This window comes from Triticum aestivum, chromosome 2B, assembly GCF_018294505.1.
Source record: "Triticum aestivum cultivar Chinese Spring chromosome 2B, IWGSC CS RefSeq v2.1, whole genome shotgun sequence".
Lineage (NCBI taxonomy): Eukaryota > Viridiplantae > Streptophyta > Magnoliopsida > Poales > Poaceae > Triticum > Triticum aestivum.
Genome location: NC_057798.1, coordinates 17,721,794 through 17,729,127, shown reverse-complemented (window position 1 = coordinate 17,729,127; position 7,334 = coordinate 17,721,794). Strand labels below are relative to the sequence as shown.

The 7,334-nt window shown below is 44.4% G+C and overlaps 1 pseudogene; it reads left to right on the top strand.

The window, feature by feature from the left end:
- Positions 1 to 2,988: 2,988 nt before the first annotated feature.
- On the top strand, positions 2,989 to 4,240 carry LOC123038772 (uncharacterized; annotated as a pseudogene).
- Positions 4,241 to 7,334: the final 3,094 nt, after the last annotated feature.

Sequence of the window (7,334 nt, the reverse complement as noted above, 5' to 3'; positions counted from 1 at the left end):
CGCATGCGCGCCTCCTCCTCCATGGCGCCAAAAGAGGCCGCCGCCTCGCGCCGCCGGCGTCCCGGAGCTCGCCGGTCTTCCCCGCATCTCCATGACACCACGCCGGAGCACCTCACCACTGGCGACCAACCCCGCTGCTACCTCCATCTCCTTCTTCTCTCCCTCGTTTTTCTTTTTCTCTCCCCCCCTCTAGTTTGACTCACCCTCTCATGTCCTTGCCCGTGCAGGTCGTCTCCATGGACGACCAGGAGCTCGCTGCCTTGGCTGCGAAGAGGAGCCCCACGCCGCCGCCTTGCTCGGCCATGGATCCGGGCCCTCTGCAGCAGCCGGCGCTGGATCTGGACTGCCGCTGCCCTTCTGCAGCTCCGGCGACCCCTGTCTTCGCTGGATCGAACCATTGTTGCCATTGACAGCACGCACGTGATCGAGAATTTTTTTGTTTTTGAAATTAATAGTAGTGGCGCAGGTGGCACCCACGCTACTACTAACAGACGTAGTAGTAGCGCGGGCGCATCCGCGCTGCTGCTACAAGTTAGCCGTAGCGCCGTAGTAGTAGCACGGGCACCTGCGCTACTACTAGCTATTTAACCCGTGCTACTAATAGGATTTTCCCTAGTAGTGACAGGTTGTCCAAAAGAGATGGCTTGGTGCTTGAAAACAATGCAAGAATTCTTATTTTGGAAGTAATTTTCTAGTTTTCATATGTTTAATGAATTGTATTTTGCAAGACAGATTATTGTTAGGCTAGTGGTTATTGTTGATAATGTTACGAGTAAGTTCTTGTTGTTTGGTTTGTACTGTCAGCTTTTCGTTTATTGCTGCAGGTTCTTCATTTCAATAATTTCGCTTCATTTCATCAGTGCAACAACAAAGACAGAAAGAAAAATTTATTGCTGAATTACACAGGCAAAGTTGCTATAGTAATTACACTTTTCGGCAAAAACTGCAAATTAGTCTAAAGAACAGAATCGTCGTTATCCACCGGTGTTTATGGAATAGACTATCTACCTGTGGCATAGGTCATATCATACATCGTACAAGTTGAATCCATGCAATGAATTCTATATCTAGTATTGCAAAAGGAAAAAAAAAGATCAGTTTTAAGTAGACTATAATAGGCGGGGATAGCGTTTCCATGTTTATATTGTACCAATCTGCTCATTTTTCTTTTAGGTAGCATGATATTCATTGCTTTACTAACTAGGGAATTAAAAAAGTGATTGTTCCTAAAGTATTTTCAATTTTTTCTTAATTTTCTTAGATTAATTGTGCATTTTGTTGAATTTTATTTTTCTTTTAATCATTAATTTCATATTCAAATAATGTGATAAGTTTCAATTTTGGCTGGAAATTATAATCTGATACATTTTTATTATTTTCTAAACACTTATGGCCTTTCGGTTTATGTCTGTCTCTTTCTGTTTAAATTTTTGTCCGACAGACAGTCAGACCTGCAAATCCATTGGCATGCAATTTTTATCACCTGTTGACTTATTTTATGTGTTTTCAAGAATTTGGTTATTTATATATTTCATTATGCATGATGATCTGCGATGTGTTCTGCTGATGATCTACTCGATGGTGAATTATGAATTCCTAATCCAATTGTGCAGCCATGTTAACACCAAATACAAATAGTACATGTCTCCGGAGAATGGGATGGCTTAGACTGGGACTAGCAGCTACTCCCTCCGTTCCTAAAAATAGGTCTTTCTAGAGATTTCGACAAGTGACTACATACGAAGTAAAATAAGTGAATCTACACTCTAAAATATGTCTATATACATCCGTATGTGGTAGTTCATTTGAAATCTCTAAAAGGACTTATATTTAGGAACGGAGGGAGTACATTATTTAAGAATAACTCCAACCGAGTTTTGAGCTAGCCAAGCTCGAGTTTTATTTGTTTTACAACTTCTCTTTATTACTTTTATCAACTTTAAAAATATGCAGATACGATGTTCATAAATCATATGCATATATGTATCACAAAATGTACTTTTGAAATATGTAATTTTGTTGATTTGAGAAATATGCTATTATAGAAGTTTGCTGGCTGATATAGTTGATGGTGGATTTATTAATTCCTGTTTATAGCCTGCAGGCGTGGAGAATGGCTAGTCATGCACTTTTGCTAGATTTAATTTCCACAATACTCTTTCGGTTCCGATAAGGAAAGTACTCATGTTTGATACTGACATGGTCTCCTATGTTAAATTACATATCATCATGCTATCCTGGAGTACTTTTACATAAAAGGTGCCTTTATTAACTCATAATATGGCATCTAGGAGATACGTAGAAATGAATACACACCAGGTCTCTACATGGTTAAGATGTACGTTAGAGTGATCGACGTCTTCGGGTCTATATCGATGACCTCCTGGTCATTGCTTTTACATCTTCCCTGATTTAAACAAGTTTGATCCGCTGCGGCAACGAGCTTTGTTCATTACGTGTGGCCGGTGGATGCATGACGAAGAAGACTTTGGTACCCTGAATGGTTGGATGTAATTTTCAATTTTATAGAGTGTTCTTGTAAGGGTTTCTGGTACTTAATATACGTGGCCTTTTTGGAAAAAGATGCACACGGTCAACACCCAGTTCCTGTAGGCTTATTTATTTTTCCATACTTAATTATTGGTTGTATCGGTGATGTTGCTTTACCAAGAAAGCCGGACGAAACCCTAGTAGTTTCTAAAGCACTTATTGCTTCTGGTAGTACGTCGTCAGCAAGTTTGCAAAAAAGCCCCTATGTTTTTTGGTGTTCAACCCGCAGTCCTATTTTAAGTGGATATTCTGAGAAAAAACGTTTCACTTTTTTAAAAAAGACCCTAGGGAGTGTTGCGCCCCTCCCGTCACAAAGCTCTGCCACTCTGGCGCATCTCGCCTGCGCAGCGGCCGCCACCCCCCTTCTCGTCCTCTCCTCGCCGCCGCCGTTTGGGTCCTCCGGGCAAAGCCCCCGCGCGGATCCGGTGACGGCAGGGCCTCTGGCACGCTGGAGCTGCTCGGCTGCGAGCGGGGGCACGGTGAGGTGGGCCAGGGAGACGGTGGCCTCGGCCGCCACAAGGACGAGCACGCGAGCGCGCGCACGCGCCGCCCGAGCCCAGGATGGGGCGAGGCGTCGCGGCGGGCGTTGGCGTTCGCGCCGCCGAAGCCCAGGAATGGGGAATGGGGCGATGCGTCGCGGCGGAGGACGATAAGGTGGCCGGCGTGCTCGCTTTGTGCGAGGCGTCGCGGCGGAGGACGATATGGCGGCCGGCGTGACCACCATCGGGTGGGAAGAGGAGGAACGGCCAGCGGCGGGGCGAGGCCAAGCCCCAGCCCAGCCCTTGCCTGGGCGCTCTGAGATCCCCAGCAGCAACAAGAAGCCCAGCGCTAGACCGGCCAGGGACAGTAAGGCTCGCCCAGCGGCGGAAGAGGGGCAGGGGCCACCGGGCCAGGAGATTGAGTTGAGGAACCAGCAGCCGGAGAAGCCGAAGCGGGGGGTGCGGTGGCGGTGCTCGACGGGGTGCGGCGCCTGCTGCAAGCTAGACAAGGGCCCCGAGTTCCTCACCCCCGACAAGGACAAGGCGGACGGGGCTGACCACCTCCAGGTAGGTAAACTCAGTACCAATTAATAGCGGCGGCATTTCTTCTGTATCTATGAACATACGTACTACAAAAAGACTGGTTGTTGTTTGATAGATGCAAAATTTCGGTTAATATGATGGAGCATGCTGAATTGCTGACCATGACCGTAGCTGTACAAGAGCATGATTGGCCCCGATGGATAGTGCACCAACTATGACAAGTCCAACCGAACCTGCAACATCTACGAAGGTACGGTAGTCTTCAGAATGAGTTCTCCTGGTTTTAGTCTTCAGCGCAGCGCACATGTGGAAGTTAACTGACGCTGTTATGGTTGATATTTTTGGGTGTTGTAGACTGGCCATTCTTCTGCCGGGTCGAACCGAAGGTTTTCGAAGAGTTCTTTGGTGTGCCATGCAGCAAATTCGACAGGGAAGCCTGCAGGTTTGCTGGCGTGTATCTACATGTTCAGTTAGTTCTTTGCGATGCTGAGTTGATTTATCTGCTGCCTGTCATTTCCAGTGCTTGTGTGGATAACATAAAGATGGTGTATGGTCAGGACTCTCCTGAGCTTGGAAACCTCAAGCGGGTCATAAGGGAGGAAAGTAGTAAGCAGGAAGCAAGCATGAACCGGGTTAAATTGTTGGATACCACAAATACTGGTACCTGATTGATTATGGAGTGTAGAGTACTCACTCACCGAAGCAGTTGAAAACCGGAACACAAATACTGGTACCTAATTTTCACCTATGAATGAGTCTACATTTAAATGAATCTTTTCTGCTCAGAGTTGGGTTTATTCTTTGTTTACCCGGAGTTTTTTTTTGGCACTGCGGTGTCAAATTTTGATGGTAACAGCCTCGTGTCATTCTAAGTTTGGTTCTGAATGATTACATCTTTTGGCCCTTTCTTTTTAACTCTTCGTAGATATATAGTCCACCAAAAGCACATGAACTCACACAAGCATGCAATCTGCTTCATTGTTCCAATGACATTCAACCAATACGTGAACTCTGCCATCCAGCAAAGCAAGTTGTGCACGAAAAGGATGCCCTGATGTGTACATAATCGTTGGTGAAATTTAGTGTGATAACGGTCGGTCAGGATATCATGGTAAATTTAGCCTTGCCACGAACAACACAGTAACCAGGCTCGCTGCTGAGAACAAGAAAAATGTGCCTACATGTAGAAATAAAAACAAACTCAAGCAAAAACATTTACTGGAAAACTATTGAGTGGTAAGTGGAACCAAAGCTCATGGGAGAAACGAAGCAACATATACTTTTGTAGAAAAAGATATACAAACCTTGGCGATAACTCCTTTCCAAACATATTTTTGCTAATGGGTTATTATTCGGCTATCACACAAGTGGGTAATGGTGGATATTCTACTTTCTTTTCAACTGGCCTACTTATGCAAGGGTTGAACATACTTACCTGCAGAGTTCCACTCCATAAGGAAGCTGAATGAATACGATATCACGAATAAACCAATCCAACTAACCAGGGTTACCAAGCTTCCTGCTATTCCTTTCATGTCGATTGAGAATATCTTTGCCAATAAACAATGAGATGTCGTCAGTTACGAACGTGGGTTCCTTGATTACCAGGAACGCGAGCATCATCCCTAATTAACTTCATGGTGATATATCATACCTGGACATGATAACCCAAGGAACAGGTCCCATTCAAATTGAGTATGCCCCATAGTATGCCTATTCAGTAAGGAGTCAGAATTTACATTTCTGGAGTTCAAACATGTTGTGCCAGCAAAAAAAGACGTCTAGGTGGTGATGTACTATGTACACTATTTTTCATTTCTACATTGGGATCACACAAAATTATTGATGTTCCAGCTACGTAATTTCTGTACCAGTATGCCATAAAGAGATAATTTAGAAACGAATTGTGTGTACAATTCTTGTGCCTGTGATCATGAAAAGATAGAAAGCCAATACTCTGTATAGTGATAGGCACCGAACATTCTGAAATGTAAATTCAGGTTACGTTTATTCAACTTTTTTTTATTTGATCTGCTTGATCGGTTGATATTTCACCCTTCAATCATGTTTATTTAATAGAGTCTCACACATGGAAGTTGGTGCTTGTGCAGTCTGGTAATTCATGCCCCATTGCCAAATACTCCGTACTAGCTGGGAACTTTAATAACTGCGGTTACCTCTTATATTTTGCATTCAGGCACTACTATTATCAGATAGTTAAATTTCAAATGTCCGCATTGCCATTGATGCAGTTTGAGAAATACGAACTAGGTGATGAACAAATCAGTTAGAACTTGTAAATACCGTGACAAGTTTCTTCCGGAAATTTCCCAATGGCTTATGTTAGTAACTTACCATCAATAAATGATTTCCAGTTCAGAATTTAAGTTGGACTGCCCGATAGAATAAACAAGTTTACGCTTACCTTAAAGTAGAATGATAGCCCAGTAAGAAAGCAGCCCACAAATGTGCCAGATGAAGACACCTAATTAAAAGAAAAATTATAAAAGAAAAATGAAGCTTTCTTTTTGGTTTAGGTGCATCAGCTCAGTATTGGAGTATCCATACCAGTAGAAGGGTTCTCCTTCCACACCTATCCACGAGAAGGGCCCCGAATAATGTGATTGGTATCTGAAATAATTATAGTTATAGAAATTGATACAGCCGGTAAGCCAGTTCCAGTTATTGACCATAATATCCTATCCTGAACGAGGTGGTCCCAAGTTTACCAGAAAACCCTGAAGTTTAGGGGAAGAACAATTATGGAAAGTTCTTCTTGGCATTAAAATAAAATGGCACAATACCTGCTGATGAAAAGATATAGCTTGTATAGAGGCCTAACACGTTTATTCCTCCCAGTTGCTGAAAGGCCATCAGGCTGACACCCACCTGTGCATCAAATCAAAGCTATATATATGATCATCTCTAAACTAAACCTTTTTATCTGTTTGATGAAAAACGACATGCTACATCATCAGTTCTGAACCTCTTTCAGGATGATGGAAAATAAGATCTCTTGATTTGGAAACGAAGTAGGTTGATGAAATTTCCTTTCGGACAACATGTGAGATCTCATCACGAGAGGGAGAGATAGGGCAGAGGAGTGTTTTTTTCTTCCGTTGCAACGCACGGGCTTTTTTGCTAGTATATATATTATATATTATTATTATTTTTTATTTATATGTTATTTATATATAATAAAGTAGCTACGGTTTCTGGTCGTACGTCGTCGCTGGCGATTTGCAAAAAAGTCCCTCGGTTTATAAAAAATCAACCCGCAGTCCCTGTTTTAGTTGGTCTCTATATACGTTTAAGTTTTGCAAAAAGATACCTGCAGTAGTTAGAATTATATCCGCGATCCTTATTTAACTGGTTCAACAGTCATCACGGGCCACAGCCGCCGCTTATCCATTGCTGGCCTCCACCACCGGGCACACGCCGCCGATTGCCGGCACGAGGGCGAGCTAACAGGCGCGCTTGCAATTGGCGAGCCTAGCCCGCAAGTCTTCGCGCTGCTTGGCGAGGCCCTTGGCCTTCTGACACACCTTTGTCGGCCTCGGCGCTGGCCTTGGCGGGCCGAGGCGTGGCGGCGGAGGATGATAAGGTGGTCGGCGTGCTCTCTTGGGTCGAGGTGTCGCGGCCGAAGCCAGTGGAGAGCCCGTTGGTGCTGGGGTGCGGCCGAAGCCACTGGAGAGCCCGTTGGTGTTGGAGTGCGGTCGAAGCCAGCTCTGTAGAGGAGCCCGGTGGTGTAGCCCGCACCAT